The sequence below is a fragment of the Megascapheus bottae genome, chromosome 23, assembly GCF_031878675.1.
Source record: "Megascapheus bottae isolate mThoBot1 chromosome 23, mThoBot2.hap1, whole genome shotgun sequence".
Lineage (NCBI taxonomy): Eukaryota > Metazoa > Chordata > Mammalia > Rodentia > Geomyidae > Megascapheus > Megascapheus bottae.
In genome coordinates, this window is record NC_143531.1 from 4,072,673 (window position 1) to 4,092,408 (window position 19,736).

Below are 19,736 nucleotides of genomic sequence, written 5' to 3' on the forward strand. Positions count from 1 at the left end.
TTCTGGCCAGTAGCTTGTGTCAGTATTTCCACTGCATTTCTGGTTTCTACACACCCATAGTGAGCTATTTACTGTAGCTTTGACAAGGTGTAAGAAGTACAACTTGTTGATCAACTCTGAGGCCAAGAATTGTGTGACATATATATGCAGAAAATTAGATCTCTCCTATCCATCATGGTTTACAACTGACAAAGTAAAAGTGACAGTAATGGATATAACCTTTCAAGAAACAATCTGGACCCTTAGCATCATGGGAAACCTCTTTTAATTTTGTTCTATAACTACTGAGTTGATGTATGTTATAAATTGCTGCACAGACAGCATACCCCTTTATGTGTCCCAGAAACCATCCAGATTTTTTGGCTTCTCACTATGTGGTATTGTGCACCTACTGTATAACAAGTATTTTGCCCCAGATATAAGATGAGAATGCCATTGTATCTCTAGTGCCTTTTGCAATTAGGGACGTCTCCATATGGGGTAGACCCTTGTTTGTCAGCTTGAAAAAGCCAAACTAACTTTTCTGTTTTGGTGAAATCCAGTGATATAAGCCTGGCCCCCCACTGGCTCTGCACATGTTGAATGTGGACCCTCCCACTCCTCTAGAGATAGCTCCAGCGTAAGTGGCCTCTTCCTCAAAAGGTGATATAATTAAGGAGCAAGTGCTTTTCAGCTTATTAGTGGTAGTAGCTTAACATACTTTACAGTTTCATGGCCACCTAAAGCAGATTATCCTATGTGACTCAGAGTGTCTTAGATCTTTAAAACACAACAATCTTATGAAACAAGATCCCAAGAAGAAATATATGTATATATGTATATATAATATATGTGTATATAATATATGTATATATACAAACACATGTATACATACATATATATATATATTGCTAGTTCTGGGGTATAAACTAAGAGCCTGGGTGCTATTTCTGATCCTCTTTTAACTCTACGATAGTGCCCTACCACTTGAGCTACAGCACCACTTTTTGCTTTTTCTGAGTTGTTCATTGGAGATGGACTCTCATTTTGCTACTGGGGCTGGCTTTGAACTTCCATCTTTAGATCTCAGCTTCCTGTAGCAAGGATTACAGGCATGAGCCACTGGTGCCCCTTTAGAAAGAAAAAAATTCTATTGACAGGCTACTTTCTTTTTAAAAAAAAAAAAAGCAAATCAAGTTTCCTACCTACATTTTCAGTACAATGATTGAGACCAGTTCCCATACTCAACCAAATGTCAGCAGGTCACAGGTCACACATCTTGTGATAGCCCCATAGCATGATGCAATCGCCTGCAGATGCTCAACGGTTCTGATCGAATCACTAGGCATTGTCTGCAAGCTGGGAGACGAGTTATTTTCTAACTCTTATAAAGAGACCACCTGCCTTAAAATCTTTATAAGGAAATGGCAGATTAACAGCAATATCAATAATGCAAGCAAGAGTCACTTGTAATGCTGAGTCCCAATTCCTACTCTTATTGCTTTGTGATCCACATTGTAACACAAGAATAATCAAACTCATGAGAGCTGAGTTAATGGTTATAGTAATCTGAAATTATCAGTACTTTTTTTTTTCTTTTTGTATAGAATGAACGCTTTATTCTTAGTGGCTTCACCCTAGAAAAGGTTTCAGAGTAACAAGGATTACCACAGATCATTGCTAAATGAAGGCGTGGGTATTTTCTTACCAGTTTGTCCTTAGGACACATCTCCTGAGTATGTGCCTTGCTTGAGGTTGTCTTTTACTCTTTGTCAGCCAATGCCGGCTGAACAGTGGGGTAAGTGGCGGCAAGCCTGGCTTGACGATGAGATGAGTCTCACGGACTTTTTGTCTGCGCTGGCCTTGTCCATAGATCCCCATCTTTTCAGTTTAAGTTGCAGCAAACAGCAAAGTGGTGGTGGTGTGTCTCTTCGGAGATGAGGTTGCAGAACTACAGGCTGGTGTCTTGCTCCACATCTGCTTGCTCATTCCGATAGGAACAGCTGCCAGGCCCCAGGTGTCCCTCTGGACAGCCAAGGGCATGCATCTTGCCAACCACTACATGCAAGAGCTTCATTGGTCATGTCCTCAGATGACCTTGCAGTGCTGGATGGACTCAGGAGATGTTGGTGAGTTGGTGCATTTGTAAACACAGAACCTGGAAGTGGTAAGGTGAGGCTGGACTGCAAGTGATTCTCTCCTGTGGGCCTCCAACAGGCCTGTTAGGAACTGTGTTGACTTACATCCACACAGGAGTGGAAGTTGTGGGGGGGGGACGCGGGATGGGGGAGCGGCCCCGGGGGTGGGGTGGGGGACGAGCCCGGGATGGGGTGCAGAGCCGGCACCCGGGAGATCCGTACTTTTTTGACATGAGAACTCACATCCATTGTCATTAATGATACTTAATTGTCATTAACTATAGTTAACTAATTTACACCTTATTATGCTGGTTTAAATTGCAGTCCTTTAAAGTTCTTAGCTTTACATGCTTTAGAATCTATACCATAATATAGATAATACATTTACCTACTATCATTACCATATATAGCATAATTATCATATTAATCTGGTAGGATGTATGTACCTTGTCCTTAAATCTTGATTGAGAATACATATTCAAAGTACCAAAGACCGAAGACACATTCAAAATAGACTTTCTTCATATTTGGAAGCACCGTTTTAGAACATAGTCAAGAATGAAAAACTGGTGGGGTCACTGGGATCCAGTAAGCAGAGTACTGTGGGTGTTGCTTTTTCAGTAAAAGTTTGTGATACTGGGGCTTGGAGCGTGGCCTAGTGGGCAGAGTGCTTGCATAATAGGCAGGAGGGCCTATGTTCCATTAATCAATACCACATCAGCAGAAGCAGCCAGAAGTGGTGCTGTGGCTCAAGTGGTAGAAAACTAGCCTTGAGAAAGCCCAAGGACAGTGCCCAGGCTCTGAGTTCAGGCCCCAGGAGTGGCAAAAAAAAGCAAAGAAAAAGAAAGTTTGTGTTACTACTAATGCCAGTAGTTAGGAAGTTTTACTTTTCTTTTTTCCCCAACATAGAAGCTTGAGGATAAAAGTAAGAATCATAGTGAAATTGAACATAGTTTTTCACAAGGAGAAGGCCCTATTTACTTAATAACCTATTGGAGAATAGAGAAAATACCTTAGTGCAAAAGTGTAAGGTTGTATAGTCAGAGAAAACTCTTAAACCTAGTGACCCAAATATTTTACAGCATTTAGTATATTTGTTTGCCTTAGAAACCAAGGAGACATTTTTTATTATGCTACATAGTAATCAAACCAACTCTTCTCTCCAAAAGAGGTGCTATTTCTTTTGTCAAAGATGGCTAAACTTGAAGTCATATGAGAGAGAGAGACAGAGAGAGAGAGAGAGAGAGAGAGAGAGAGAGAGAGAGAGAGAGAGAGAGAGTTACTGCTTGTATTCTGTAGACAAGCAGAACATATAAGACACGTCTCCAACACCAGCAGAATATTTATTACCAGCATTTGGTTTGGGAAAGAGGCACATGGCATGGTAGTTTTTTAGGAAAATCATCTGGCCTGTAATCCACTCACAGCTGAACAATCATTAAGACATGTTGAACGCATGGCTTTTCCACCTCACTTTTTCCTGGAAAGCACATGTTTTCTGTGTAGGGGTCACCCTGACTCTTTCAGTGCTGCACAGAGTCCTCAAGCCTGGCCTTGTGGCCACATTGGTTCTCCCTGGGAACTCTGCTGGCAGCGCTCAGGCCGCTGCAGAAGCCTGAGTAATGGAGCATTAAATACCAACCATCTGGAGATCACAAGGGCCTAATCTCTTTAAGCCCCACAGGGTTCTGAGAAAGCATGGTAATAAGCACACCAAATGCAGCTTCACTTGAATCTTGAGGCAAGAAAACCCTCAGACACCAACGAGAGCATATGAGCTTCAGGATTATTTGTCTTATAAACAGCATATTAAGACATCTTCTAAGGCTGCAGCAATATGAGAAAACCTGTGCCAGGCTTCCCATTAGGCTGAAATGTCTTTGCTTAGGGCATCAGAAAATGGAGAGGCCACATAAATGGAAATCTAGTTCATTATCCAGGACTTGAGAAAGGGAGATTTGCAAACAGAGGTATTTTAAATTTTAAATGCATGACAGTTTTTCAGTAGGTGTGTGTGTGTGTGTGTGTGTGTGTGTGTGCGCGTGCGCGCGTGTGCACGTTCACCAGTCCTGGGGTTTAATACCTGAGCCATAGCCCTTTCCTTGAGCTTTTTTGCTCTCTACCACTTGACCCACAGCTCCACTTCTGGTTTTGATGGTAACTAATTGGAGATAAAATTCTCAGGGACTTTCCTGCTCATAGTGACTTCAAAGTGTGATCCCTAAGTCTCAGCCTCCTGAGTAGGTGAGATTACAGACAATCTAGCTGTGGTGTTTTTTAAAGACCATTTTAGTTGGAATTGCATAACCAGGTATAGATTAGATGGTCTCGGGTATTTTTGTTCTCAGTTCTGTGGTGTCTGCAGGTATTTTCTCTTCCGCAAGCATGGATAATCATTTATGTTCTACAGGATTGTTGTAACATTTTAAAGAAAAATCATATTCAAGAAATATCTGGCTATAGAATAAATGCAAACCAAAACAACATGGAGATTGTACCTCATCCCTGTTAGAATAGCAACTAACAAGAAATCTAACAACCACAGATGCTGATATATGTGTGTGTTGGGGGGATTGTTATGGAAAAAAAGGAACGCTATTGTTGGGATGATAAAATTGTTAAAACACTCACTCTGAAAAGCAGTACAGAGGTTCCTCGTAAGACTAAACATAGAGCTTTCTTATTTTTTTAAATATTTTTTATTGTAATTAAAAGGGTTACATGATATTTGCCAGATAGAAAGTGCATTAATTCACATACATTGATACCCTTTCACATGTCTTGGTACCCATTACCCTCCCCCCCACCCCCCACCCGTCTGGTTTTCCCCCCTTCCCTATCAAATTTCAAATAACCAAATACAAATAAATTCAATATATCAGATAACAAAGTGAGATACTGTAACAATATGAGATACCCAAGGGACAGCAAAGGAGATGAGAGATAACATAGTACATAAAGGACAACAATCATTCGTTATATGGCTTTTGTTTCAATATCCTGGAGGTCCTTTCAATTAGCTTCATACTATATGGCCTTATGTATCAAGGTTTTGCTCTATTGCAGATCTCTGCTAGTAGAGCCCAAGGTTTCTACTGATTATGACGAATGAGGGAAACCATGGAGCCTAAGTTCCTTTGAGTCTGGCTTACTTCACTTAATATTTTTTCTAAGTCTTTCCATTTCCTAACAAATGGGGCGATGTTGTTCTTTCTGACAGCAGCATAGAATTCCATTGTGTACAAATACCACATCTTGTTGATCCACTCATCAACTGAGGGACATCTAGGTTGGTTCCATATCTTTGCTATGGTGAGTAGTGCTGCAATGAACATCATTGTGCTAGTGGATTTAGTATGCCCTTGTTTCTGGATGGTTGGGTAAATGCCAAGTAGTGGAATTGCTGGGTCATAGGGGAGTTCTATGTTTAGCCTTTTGAGGCACTGCCACACTGCTTTCCATAGTGGTTGAACGAGTTTGCACTCCCACCAACAGTGTAGTAGTGATCCCTCCTGGCCACATCCCCTCCAGCATCTGTTATTATTCGTTTTCCTGATCCTGGCCATTCTAACTGGAGTTAGGTGGAATCTTAGAGTTGTTTTGATTTGTATTTCTTTTATGACCAGAGATGTTGAGCATTTTTTCATGTGTCTATAGGCCATTTTTGTTTCTTCTTCAGAGAAGACTCTCTTTAAGTCTTTGGCCCATGTTTTAATGGGATGGTCATTACTTTGGAGATTAGTTTTGGAGTGATTCAATTTTTTGAGTTGTTGATATATTTTAGATATGAGGCCTTTGTCTGTAGGCTTCCTGATTAGTTTACTAGCTATGTCCTTTGCCATACAAAAGCTCTGCAGTTTAATGCAGTCCCACTTATCCAGACTTTCTCTAATTTGTTGTGATTCTTGGTCCTTATTAAGAAAGTTTTGACCTGTGCCAAGGTGGCCTAGTGTATCTCCTATTCCTTCCTGTAAAGTTTTTAGTGTGTCAGCTTTTACCTCCAGGTCTTTGATCCATTTGGAGTTAATTCTAGTGCAGGGTGACAAAGAAGGATCCAACTTTAGTTTTCTGCAGGTGCTTAACCAGTTCTGCCAGCACAACTTGTTGAAGAGGCTGTCTTTCTTCCATTCTATTTTTTTGGCTCCCTTGTCAAAGATTAGGTGGCCATAGGTCTGTGGTTTAATATCTGGGTCCTCAGTTCTATTCCATTTGTCTTCAGGCCTGTTCTTGTGCCAGTACCAAGCTGTTTTGAGAATTATAGCTCTGTAATAGAGTCTAAAGTTTGGAATTGAAATTCCTCCTGCGCTGTTCTTTCTGCTAAGAAGTGTTTTTGCTATACGGGGTCTTTTATTATTCCATATGAAATTTTGAATTGCCTCTTCTATTTCTTTAAAGAATGACATTGGGATATTGATGGGTATTGCGTTGAATTTGTAGATAGCCCTTGGCAAGATTGTCATTTTCACAATGTTGATTCTTCCAATCCAGGAGCATGGGAGGTTTTTCCATTTCCTTAGTTCTGCTTTAATTTCCTTTTTTAGGGTTTTAAAGTTTTCATCAAAAAGGTCCTTTACATTCTTAGTTACGCTAATTCCTAGGTACTTTATTTTCTTTGAGGCTATTGTGAAAGGAGTTGCTTTCCTGATTATTGCCTCGTTCCTCTCACTGTTGGCATAAAGGAAGGCAGTTGATTTTTGAGGGTTAATTTTATAGCCTGCTACTCTTCCAAAGTTTTGAATCAGCTCAAGGAGCTTGGGAGTAGAGTCTATAGGATTCTTTAAATACAGAATCATGTCATCTGCAAAGAGGGATAGTTTTACTTCTTCTTTCCTTACTTGGATCCCCTTTATGCTTGCTTCTTGCCTTATTGTACTGGCTAGGAATTCTAGTACTATGTTAAAGAGTAGTGGAGAGAGTGGGCATCCTTGTCTTGTTCCTGATTTTACAGGGAATGGTAGAGCTCTCTTATGACCCAGAAATCCTTGGCATTTACCCGAATGACCACAAAGTCATAATAAAGCTACCTGCTAACTCATGTTCATTTTACCATTATTTACCATAGCTAAAATATGGAAGCAACCCTGATGCCTCTCAATAAGTGAATGGATCAAAAAATGTGATATATGCATATATATCTATACATATGCAATGAAATTCTGTTTCCTTCATAAAGAATGACCTTCCCATATTCATAAAGAAATGGAAAGACATGGAAAAAATTATATTAAGTGAAGTAAAACAAAGAAACATAGGCTCTGTTGTTTCTCTCATTTGTAATAATTAGTATATATGCAGGATGGTCCTTGCAGATGATCACAATAGCTTAGTAGCTATAAACTTTGACCATAAAAGATGATGCTACATTAAATGAACTCCAAGGAGGGGTTTTTCTTTTTTTCATATATTTTTATTGTAATTAATAGAAGGGTTTCATTACATTCACCAGATAGAAGGTGCATTACTTCACAAACAATGATACCCTTTCTCATGTCTTGGTCCCCATTTCCCTCCCCCCACCCCTACCCCTCATCTTGTTTTCCCCCCTTCCCTATCCGATTTCAAATAACCAAATACACATATATACAATATATCAGATAACAAGGTGAAATACTGTGACAATATGAGATAACCAAGGGACAGCAAAAGAGATGAGAGATAACACAGTACATTAAGGACAACAATCACTTTTGCTTCTATATCCTGGAGGCGCTTTCATTTAGCATCTTACTATACGGTCTTAAGTATCTAGGTTTTGCTCTATTGTAAATCTCTGCTAGTAGAGCCCAAGGTTTCTACTGATTATGACAAATGAGGGAAACTATTGAGCCTATGTTCCTTTGAGTCTGGCTTACTTCACATAATGTAATTTTGTTCTAAGTCTTTCCATTTCTTTAGAAATGGGGAGATGTTGTTCTTTCTGATAGCAGCATAGAATTCCTTTGTGTACAAATACCACATCTTGTTGATCCATTCATCAACTGAGGGGCATCTGGATTGGTTCCATATCTTTGCTATGGTAAATAGTGCAGCTAGTGGATTTAGTATGTCCTTGTTTCTGGACTATTGGGTAAATGCCAGGTGGTGGAATTGCTGGGTCACAGGGGAGCTCTATGTTTAGTCTTTTGAGGAACTGCCATACTGCTTTCCATAGTGGTTGAATGAGGTTGCACTCCCACCAACATCTTTTCTTATTAGATATCTTGATCCTGGACATTCTAACTGGAGTGAGGTAAAATCTTAGAGTTGGTTTGATTTGCATTTCTTTTATGGTCAGAAATGTGTCTATAGGCCATTCTTATTTCTTCTTCAGAGAAGGATCTCCAAGTCTTTGACCCATCTTTTAATGGCATGGTTGTATCTTTGGAGATTCGTTTTGGAATGATTCCAGTTTTTGAGCTGTTGATATATTTTAGATATGAGGCCTTTGTCTGTTGTATGGTTAGTGAAGATCTTCTCCCATTCTGTAGGCTTCCTAATTAATTTACTAGCTATGTCTTTTGCTCTGCAGTTTAATTCAGTCCCACTTATCCAGACTTTCTCTGATTTGTTGTGTTTCTTGGTCCTCATTAAGAAAGTTTTGACCTGTGCCAAGGAAACCTAATGTATCTCCTATTCCTTCTTGTAAAGTTTTCAGTCTATCTGCTTTTACCTCAAGGTCTTTGGTCCATTTGGAGTTAACCTGGTGCAGGGTGACAAAGAAGGATCCAACTTTAGTTTTCTGCAGGTGCTTAACCAGTTCTGCCAGCACCACTCATTGAAGAGGCTGTCTTTCTTCCATTCTATTTTTTTTGGCTCCCTTGTCAAAGATTAGGTGGCCATAGGTCTGTGGTTTGATATCTGGGTCCTCAGTTCTATTCCATTTGTCTTCAGGCCTGTTCTTATGCCAATACCAAGCTGTTTTTGTCACTGTAGCTCTGTAATAGAGTCTAAAGTTTGGTATTGAAATTCCTCCTGCACTGTTCTTTCTGCTAAGAATTGTTTTTGCTATAAGGGGTCTTTTATTCCATATGAAATTTTGAATTGCCTCTTCTCTTTCTTTAAAGAATGACATTGGGATATTGATGAGTATTGCATTGAATTTGTTGATAGCCTTTGGCAAGATTGCCATTTTCACGATGTTGATTCTTCCAATTCAGGGGCATGGGAGGTTTTTCCATTTCCTCAGTTCTGCTTTAATTACCTTTTTCAGGTTTTTAAAGTTTTCATCAAAAAGGTCCTTTACATTCTTAATTAAGTTAATCCCTAGGTACTGTATTTTCATTGAGGCTATTGCGAAAGGAGTTGCTTTCCTGATAGTAGCCTCGTTCCTCTTATTGTTGGCATAGAGGAAGGCAGTTGATTTTTGAGGGTTAATATTATATACTGCTACCTTGCCAAAAGTTTGAATCAGCTCGTGCAGCTTGGGAGTGGAGTCTATAGGGTTCTTTAAATACAGAATCATGTCATCTGCAAAGAGGGAATGTTTCACTTCCTTTTTCCAAGGAGGGGTTTTTATTTGGGATTGCTCTTTTTAATGTACTATGTGAAGTTATTTCTCTTTTTTCATTTTTCCGCTTATTCCCTGTTGTCACTGTCTTTGATTTTGGTACCTTGTGTATTGTATATACATTTGTCTGAGTTAGGGAAAGAAAGGGAAATAATAAAATGGTGAGACAAAAGAAGTAAACAATGTAATAGCGATACTCACAAGACATGGAAATGAACTTTACAACTTGGAGGGGAAAGTCTGGGGGAAGGAAGGTGCTAGAAAAATGAAGACAGGTAAAAAGGTAGGACAAGAAATATACTCAGTGCCTTACATATGTAATTGTAATTCCTTTGTACATCACCTTAACAATGACGTTAAATACAAACAACAAAAAAGGTGTAGATTCAAGCATTGATGGCTCCCATTTAACTTATTAGCTACCCAGAAGGCTGAGATCTCAAGATTGTAGTTCAAAGTCAGCCTGGGAAAAATAAGTCCATGAGAAGGTAATCTCCAATTAACCAGTAAAACCGATCGATAAGTGAAGACATGGTAGAGTATCATCCTTGAGCAGAAAAATCCAAGCCACAGTTGCCTGGCCCTGAGTTCAAGCTGGTATTGGGATACCAATACATACACACACACACACACACACACACACACACACACACACACACACGTTAGAGTGCATAGAAGCTACTGAAGACAGCTCCCTAGGTGTTGGCCTAGCACCCAAGTCTGCCTTCGGTTTGAGTCTCAGCCACCAATTATGCATAGCTATAGGATTTTGTGTCATGAGCCATACCCAGGAATGCCCACTTCAGACTAAGCTCAGAGAAAGCAACAGTGGAGAAAGCTGCCAGACCCACTTCCCCTCCTGAACGCTACACTCATGTTCAAACTCCCTATTTACATTGTTACCTGTGCAGTGAGCTGCGAGGAGGAGAGAAGGCATGTGAGAACAGAAGCAGACCTCGGGGTAAGACCATCACAGAAATGCACTGATGAAACCCACTCTGCGAGGAATCCTGTGTGTGAGGTGGACCCCATTGTCAGCAAAGTTGTGTGTACATGTATGATTAGCCCCAAAGCTTTAATGTGGCTTTAACAACCATCTGCCCCATGAAGGAAGTCCTGTCTCTAGCTCACATTATCTGCCATATTCACAATACACACCGAACAGTGTTAAGCAATGTGGTTTATCAGTCTGTTCCTTGCAAACACAAAGCCAGATGAGTAGTTTGTAAACTCTTCTCCTATGATCCCATAGGCCTTTCCACTTTGAAAAAAAATTGGCTTGTTTTGCACAATGATTCCTTTTTGCATTTTATGTTAAATTCCCATGTGGAAAAAACATTTTAGATACAGCTGATTGGGCATGTTTTCTAAAGCCGCCTTACTAAGACAAATGTGATTCAAATGTGTCAGTGTGGGCTTCAGTGGGAACAAGATTTCATATGAACCAAATGCAGCATCTGATACATGGAATACGGCAAGAAAACAGAGTCTATCACTTTATCCCAAATGTCAGGCCCGCTAATTCACTTTAATTATGAATGTAAAATATTCAGTGAAATGAGCAAGAAACTACCTGTCTCATTCTTCCTTGCTGAATAAATATTGATATTTGTAGAGTATAATTTATACATAATATATGAAACACAGATATGTATTTAAAATGTTTATTGTCAATTTTTGACACAATTCACTTAAAACTCATATAGCTAGGGCCTGGGAGTTTGGCCTTGTGGTAGAATACTTTCCTAGCATGCATGAAGACCCAGGTATGATTCATCAGTGTCATATACATAGAAAAAGTCAGAAGAGGTAGAGCTTTAGCCATGAGAAAGCCCAAGTACAGTGCTCAGGCCCTGAGGTCAAGCCCCAGGACTAGCAGAAAAAAAAAGAACTCATATAGCTCTATCAAAGAAGAAAATATATTTTTCTATTTCTCAATCCTGTAAAATCACATCCATACAGGATTCAATTTCTGGTACTGTCCTTGTTCAAATAAGTGAATAGAGATTAAGATCTTGCTATCTGACCCACGTAATTGGAGATATGCTGTAGCAACATAGCTTTTCTTGTAACTTCCTGTAGATTTTGTTGGTGCCTCTATGACTGAACCTTCATCATAGCTCCATACTATTTGGTTTTATTTTCGTTCTCTTCATTTCATTTACTTCTTTGTTCTTCATTCTCTCTCTTTAACTCCCTTTCCCTCCACTCCCCTTTTTTCTCTTCCTTTCCATCCCCATTCTGCTGTGTTTATTCCACATTTAATTCCTCTTCCACCATTCTACTTCCTTTTATGAATGTTTCCAAGGCATGGAAACAGTTTCTGACACTCCATGTTTATGATTTATGATTTATGGGTACAAACTTACAAGTACTGATTTTTTATGGGTCTTTTCTTTTTTGTGAACTCAGCCTGGATGCTGTCTCTGAGCTCTTCAGCTCAAGGCTGCCTCCCTACCCCTTGAGCCAAGCCCCACTTCCTGTTTTCTAGAAGTTAATTGGAGGTAAGAGTCTCAGGTCCTTTTGTGCCCTGGCTGGCTTTGAACCTTGATCCTCAGATCTCTGCCTTCTGCTCAGCTAGGATTATAGGCATGAGCCACTGCGCCCAGCTTTCTGTGGTTTTATATTATCCATATTCCTCTTATTTCTCATTGTTCTAGAGAATAAAATATTTCTATGGACTGTACACTTGGATATTTTTCAGATGGTATCTAAAGAAGTAAGTTGAAAAGTTAGACATATTACTGTTTGCCAAGTGACAGGCAGACAAATCTTAGAGATTCTCATTTCCAATAAACCAGCAAAAGCCCAAAGTGGAAGCATGTCTCAAGTGGTAGAGCACTATCCTATCCTTGAATTAAAAACAAAAAGCCAAGCAAGAGTGTAAAGCCCTGAGATACAGCCCTAGTACTGGCATACACCACACACAATATTTTCTGTATTTCTTATTCCATTTTGCCTGCTAAGACAAAAACACCCTAGGCTTGGAGGAGGAGGAGTGGGAGGAAGAGGCGGAGGAGGAGGAGAGAGCAGAAGAAAAGAAGGCCAGCTCTTTACCTCATAGCTACAAGTTCAGCTTTGAGCTCTCTCTCCCTCTCTCCCTCTCTCCCTCTCTCCCTCTCTCCCTCTCTCCCTCTCTCCCTCTCTCCCTCTCTCCCTCTCTCCCTCTCTCCCTCTCTCCCTCTCTCCCTCTCTCCCTCCCTCTCTCTCTCTCTCTCTCTCTCTCTCTCTCTCTCTCTCTCTCTCTCTCTCTCTCTCTCTCTCTCTCTCTCTCTCTCTCTCTCTCTCGGTCCTGCGGCTTGAACTCAGGACCTGCATGCTGTCCTTGAGTTTTTGTTTTCATGCTAGTGCTCTACCATTTTTGTTCTACCACTTGGAGCCCAGTACAATTTCCAAATTTTTAGTAACTGATGCCCCTCCTTGCCCTGGCTTTGAACCATAATCCTCACATCCTAGCCTCCTGAGTACCTAGGGTTGCAGGTGTAAGCCTGGCTTCTGAGGTTTCTTTTATAAAGATTTTAATCTTTGTGAAGTCTCTGCCCTCATGACCCGATTATCTCTCAACAACACCACTTCCGAATGCATAATTTGTGTAATGGACTTCAACCTATGGGTTTTGAAGGGGATACAAACATTTGTTCTATAACACCATATGCAATCATTTCACATATCAACACGAAAACATACAGACAAAAGAGACTTCATGTGTTTTATAATTCACACATTGATTCAACAGAAAATGTTGAGTAAAGATGCACTGAAGTAACACAACACAAGTTATGGTGAATATTTTATAGCATCTTGTAAAATAAATATATAGCTTAATAACCTTTTTATAGTCCCAGTTCATAGCCTCCAAATGTTTTCTTTATTCAACCATTCCTGTCAATTTTTTTCTTAAAGATTATATAAGTTCTTTGATGTAAGTACAGTCTAACATATGGTCAGGCATGATATTTATTATTATAATTTCATATATTTGAAACAAATGTCTTAGGATGATGGGTTTAAAAGAAGCATGAAATAGTAGGATGCTACTCCAGCATAAATAAGTTCAAAATTCCCTTTGTTTTTGGCTCTGTTGGATCTTTTCTTGATTTTGATTGTTCTCATAAGTGTAAATCATGACAGGTGCCTCATTATTTTTCTTTATCTTAAAGGTGATGTATGCAGGGGTTACAGTTACATAAGTAAGGTAATGAGGAGGGTTCATTTCAAAAGTGTTTCCCTCTCCCTCGTTTCCTCCCACTTTCCCTCCTCCCTATCCCCTTCCCACCAAGTTGTAAAGTTCGTTCCCGACATGGTGTCTTGTGAGTATCAGTGTTGCAGTTAGCTCTTCCTTTGTCCTTTGTCTCACTGTTTCTGTGATTTCTTCTTCCCATCCTCAAATCAGATAAACTTATACACAATCCAAAGGGTACCAAAATAATAATAATAATAGTAAAAAACAACAGTGACAATAGGGGATAAACCAAAGGGGGCCACAAATAATGTAATTACTGCATGCAGTACACTAAGAAAAAGACAAACCAAAAACCCATTTCCATATCTTATAGGTCTTTATGATTAGCATCATTTTATACGGTCATACATACTTAACTATTGAGCTATTGTAAACCTCTGTAAGGATTATCCTAGACAGGTATTATGACAAATTAAGGAAAACATAGAGCCTATGTTTCTTTGGGTCTAGCTTCACTGAATGATTTTCGCAAGTCTTTCCAGTTCCTTACAAATGGGGCAATGTCATTCTTTCTGATGCAAGCATGGAATTCCATTGTGGATATATACCACATCTTCTTGATCCATTCATTTACTGAGGGTCATCTGGGTTGGTTCCATACTTTAGCAATGGTAAATGATGGTGCAATGAACATGGTTGTGCTGGTAGCTTTAGTGCGGCCTGTTTTTGGTCATTTGAGTAAATATCCAGGATTGGAGTTTCTGGGGCATAGGGAAGCTCTAACAAATGCTTTGTTCTGCATCTATATGAAAGGAATTTCAAAAGAAAAAAAAAGGTATTAGCTGTTGCAAGTGTCTATTTTTGCTCATAATTAATTGCTTCCTTGAATTGATGATACCATTAGTCCTAACAGTACATTTCTTAAAATCAGATTCCTAATTTACCTTTTCTTTTGATGAGGAAGAATAATTCAATTGGAAATTTGAACTATTTTTGCACAATGGCAATAAGATACTGTTAAAATGTATCTTTAAGTTTTTAGCTGAGAAATGTGAATGTTAAAGTAGCACTGTTTAGTGAAGCTGAAATAATTGTGATGACCGTTGGGTTGTTAAAGGAATATTTCAAAGGAAATAGCAGACTAAAGAGGCAGCCTGCAGAATGAGAGACAGCTACACATATGACATAAGGTAAATAAGCAGTATATACAGGAAGTTGCAAAATTAGACTTCCTGTAATGAGCTATCCAATTAGTAAATGGGAAAATGAACAAAACATTCTCAAATAGAACAATTGAAGAAATTCAAATGGCCAGTAAATACCTGAAGAAATGCACAGCGTCTCTGGCAATAAACCAAGTGCAAGACCAAAACCTTTGACATTTCATCTCACTCCAGTCAGAATGAGCATCATCAAAAACACAGCAACAAATCCTAGCAAGGATGAAGGTAAAAGAACTTGATTAACATGGAGCATGTGAAGTTAAATTAGTACAACCATTATGGAAAGCAATATGGAGGTTCCTCACTTACAGAATAGAACTACTATATGATTCAGATATGCCACTATTAGGCATATAATTGGTGGAATCTAGGTCAAGCTATAATGAAGACATTTATTCACTCATGTTTACTATAGCAGTATTCTCAATAGACACGCTGTGGAAGCAACCTAGATGTCCTAAATCTGTATATACCTAGAACATAATTGTAATTGTGTTACTATCTGGGGGATGTAAGGACAAGAAAAGAGAAAAATTAAATGATGGTGGACGAGTATTACTCCAACTCATTGCATCTGTGTGTGCAGATGGCATAAGGAAACTCACTGAAAACATTTTAGTAATAGTATGAGTGTATGTGGCCAGAAAAAGCCATCGAGGGTGTTAATCTCATTGAAGTATCCTCTGTTCCTGTGTAAAATTTTAAAAACATGCATTGCATAGCTCTCTATGATTTAAAAAACAAAATAGTAAATAATTAACAGCTAGAGTGCTAAAATATACAACATAGAAAAAACAAAGGAAATTGAAGACAGAATGACTCATATGCCCACCACTTGAGGCAAAATTACACGAGTGAATTTCTGGATATGTTTCTCCTTTCAGATAATTAAATACACGAAAATGTAACAGTTTTGAGATTTATTTTTCTCTGTTTTTCAAACACCATCTACTAAAACTGGCCAGGACTGTGTTGTATATTCAGTTTGAAATAATTATCTTCTAAACACCCATCTTCTATTAACTACATGCTGTACAAGGATCTATACATACATCTACATATAGGATATCTGTATTTATGTGTATATATACATATATGGATATGTGTATATATTTATTTACTCCAACATATGGAAGGTTAATATTTGTGAGTCTCTCTGTATGTGTATATATAGGATATATATGCATATATAGGATCTACATTAGCTATGGATATAAGTTAGCTCTGGACTCTTCTTGCTGCTTCAAATTTGCTGTGATTTAAATTTAATACTGCTGGAATTGAGTGAAAAATAAAATTCAGTATGCACTGAATGATGGCTCAAAGGCTCATGTGGAAGAGTTGGAGCAGAGTAGAATTTTATTTTAAAATATATAATGTAGGTATAACACATTGTCATTCCATTTGTATTCACTAATTACACAGATTATTATCCTCATTTCCTAGCTCTTTTTCTGTTGACCTAGAGATGTCACCTAACAAGGCTCTCTCTTAGTCTTGCTAACATTTCAGGCCTCTCTAGATCTGAGTTTGCGTAACTTGTATGTACATGGATATATGTTCATGTACCACACATACATATATAATTTACTGAGCTGTGAGTGTGTTGAGTTGTTAAGGGGACTATTTAAATCATCAAAATACTTAAATATTTTATTTCAAGCTCTACTAAGCATATGGAATATTTTATTGTCATAAATATAGTAAAACAGCATATGCCTTCTAAAATTCAATACATTGTATTTAGGTAGGAGGTTGCAAGCACATATTCTGAATTTAAGTTTGACAGAACTTCAAATAACTATCTTATCTGGTGCAGGCTGGGGGCACACTGCTGGCTCTATATTATTACTCCTTAGAAAACAGGCTTTTGGGAAATATCATTTGACTCTGTGACATGTCACCTTGAGACTAAGAAATTGAAGGTGAAGGAAATTGGCTCCAGAAATAACAGAGACAAATTAGGCAGAATCTATTGATTTCAGATGTAATGGATGGCCACCTGATGGAACCATTTTTATTTAGAGAAGATGAAGCCAGACGACTCTGATCTACAGAATTAACTTTAAATAGTCCAGCTATTAGATAAGTAATTTTTGAGAAATTTGAAACAAATGTTCCTCATCATCTGAGGTGCTAATATTCCCATTCATAGATTTATGTCTAAAACTTAGTACATGCCCACGTTTTTTAAATTAATGAATGCTGAGTGCTCTGTCCATTTAGAAAACAAAAATGCACAAAGCCATATAATGAATGACTGGTGTTCTTAATGTACTATGTTATCTCTCATCTCTTTTGCCATCCCTTGGTTATCTCATATTGTTACAATATTTCACCTTGTTATCTGATATATTTTATATGTGCTTAATTGGCTATTTGACATTGGATAGGAAAGGGGGAAATCAAGATAAGCAGGGGGAGGGTGGGAGGGAAATGGGGACCATGTCATGAGAAAGAGTGTCAATGTTTGTGAAGTCAAGCACCTTTTATCTGGTGAATATAATGTAACCATTCTATTAATCACAATAAAAAATTCAAAAAAGAAAAGAAAATTAAAATGCAGTTATAGAATCATAGGTATCCTATACCCTCAAAAGTATAAATAAATAATTAGTGTCTGAAAAATCTTCCTCATCTCATTCATGGATATAATAAAAAGCAAATTGCTCCTGTAAATGACAATGCGACTTCTGGTTTTTAAAGAGAAGTAGTTAGAAATCCAAATTTCATATACATTTGTTTTTACTGTAAAATATTTCCCACCAATTTACAGATGTTTACATTTGTTTCTTTGATGATTCATCCATGGATTGGATATAATCTATAACCTTACCAGTTTATAGCTATTTCTGTAAGGCTTCAATCCATCATGATGAAATATAACCTCTCTTCTTTGAGTAGTATGAGCCTGCTGAAATCTGTGTGTGTGTGTGTGTGTATTTGTATCTCAATACTGGGCCTTGAAATCAAGGCCTTTCTCTTTTTCACTCACGGAGCTTTCTCACTTAAGCCACGCCTCTACTTCCTGCTTTTTGCTAGTTAATTGGAGATTAAGAGTCTCTTAGATTTGTCTACTGGGGCTCACTTTGAACTGTGAGCCTCAGATCTCAGCCTTCTGAGTAGCTAGAATTGCAGGAGTGAACCACATAAACAAAAACAGTGATTGTCATTGATTTAAACTTCTATCCAGAGACAACAGGCCACACAGCTATAGTGCTTTCTAGCTCAGTTCACGCCATAGTCAGATTATCCCCAGGGTTTGCCACTTTATTAAATCAACGAGGGAAGTTCACTAACAAAGATGAAACTTTCTAAGAATTCATTGAAAAATAATTAAGGTAATACACAACGCACCAGTGCCTGACACAAAGAAAGCACTCAGTATGTGTCACAAGTTGAGTTATAAAAGTAACTGTTAAAAACAATGGCTTACATGCCAGAAGTCTTGCAAAAGAAAACATTCAAATTTAATATAATCGATGTGCTCTTTTATTTTTTAATGAACTCTGTTAAATTTAGGAACAAGCTATTTTTCTGTACTCTTTATTTCTCATTTGCAGTTAGTTTTCTTATGCAAGGGGTTAGGTTGGCAACAGCTATAAACTTTTGAAAATCAAGTTCCAGCTGACAAAATACTGATGTAATGTGAGTTGATGGAGTGGTGCGATTAATAATGCCTAAACCATAACAAGTAATGCAAGAAACGAATGACATACATTACATACAGAAGCCAGGGGGCACAGAGTGTGTAGTCATATGTTTAACTGTGATCAGACATCTTTGGATATAAAACAGACCTACAATTCTTTAGCCAAAGACTAAGCATTGTTTTTTCAAATAAAACCAAAATTCAGTCTCGTGTATTATTTGTGTTTCTATCACTAGATTTCTCCAGTGGAATCTGTTGAAAAAAATCCAATAGTGGAAACCCAAATTCAGGACAATCTGAACAGCCATGTTTATGTTAGCTCTCTCATATCATTTTAGAAATTAAAATGAACAATTTGGCTATTTCAGGATCAAAGATGACAAGATGATTCATAATGATATGAAAGAATTTGGGTTGAATTTTCCTATTCTGTTCTTTTGTTTTATTTTTTTTATGTGGGTTCCAATTTTGAAAAAAAATTAAAGTAATGATCTTTGTCTGGTTTTTAGAGTAGAGAGCAAATATAGTTGAATAGCCAAATATTGGAAAATACTATCTTTTGTGTTTAATGTCTGCTAAATTTTCAGTCTCATCTGTTTTTTTCATACCCTCACTCACTGGGGCAGAGTCTGCTCCGAGTCTTACTCAAATTTCTTGACATCTTTGAATTTCTATTTCTATTTCAGTGAGTCAGATTAATTATTGTTAGCTCTGAGATTTTATTTATTTTCAGTCGTGGGCTTGAACTCAGGGCTGTACTTGAACTATTTTGTTCAAGTTTAGTGTTCTAGCAGTTGCCTCATAGCTCCACTTCTGACTTTTATTTTGAGGGAAGGTGGGGAGGAGTAATTAATTGGAGATAAGAGTCTCTTAGACTTGCCTTCCAAGGATGACTTCAACCTGCCACTTTCAGATCTCTGTCTCCCGAGCAGCTGAGATCTCAGACATGAGCTACTCCTGGAAGCTTCTATATCTTTGAAAAATCCACTTTAGGTATAAGTTAATGAAGTTCATTTATAAAGTAGTTGAAAACATTTGAATTACTTACTGGTGCTGTACAAGGGAAATATGTCCA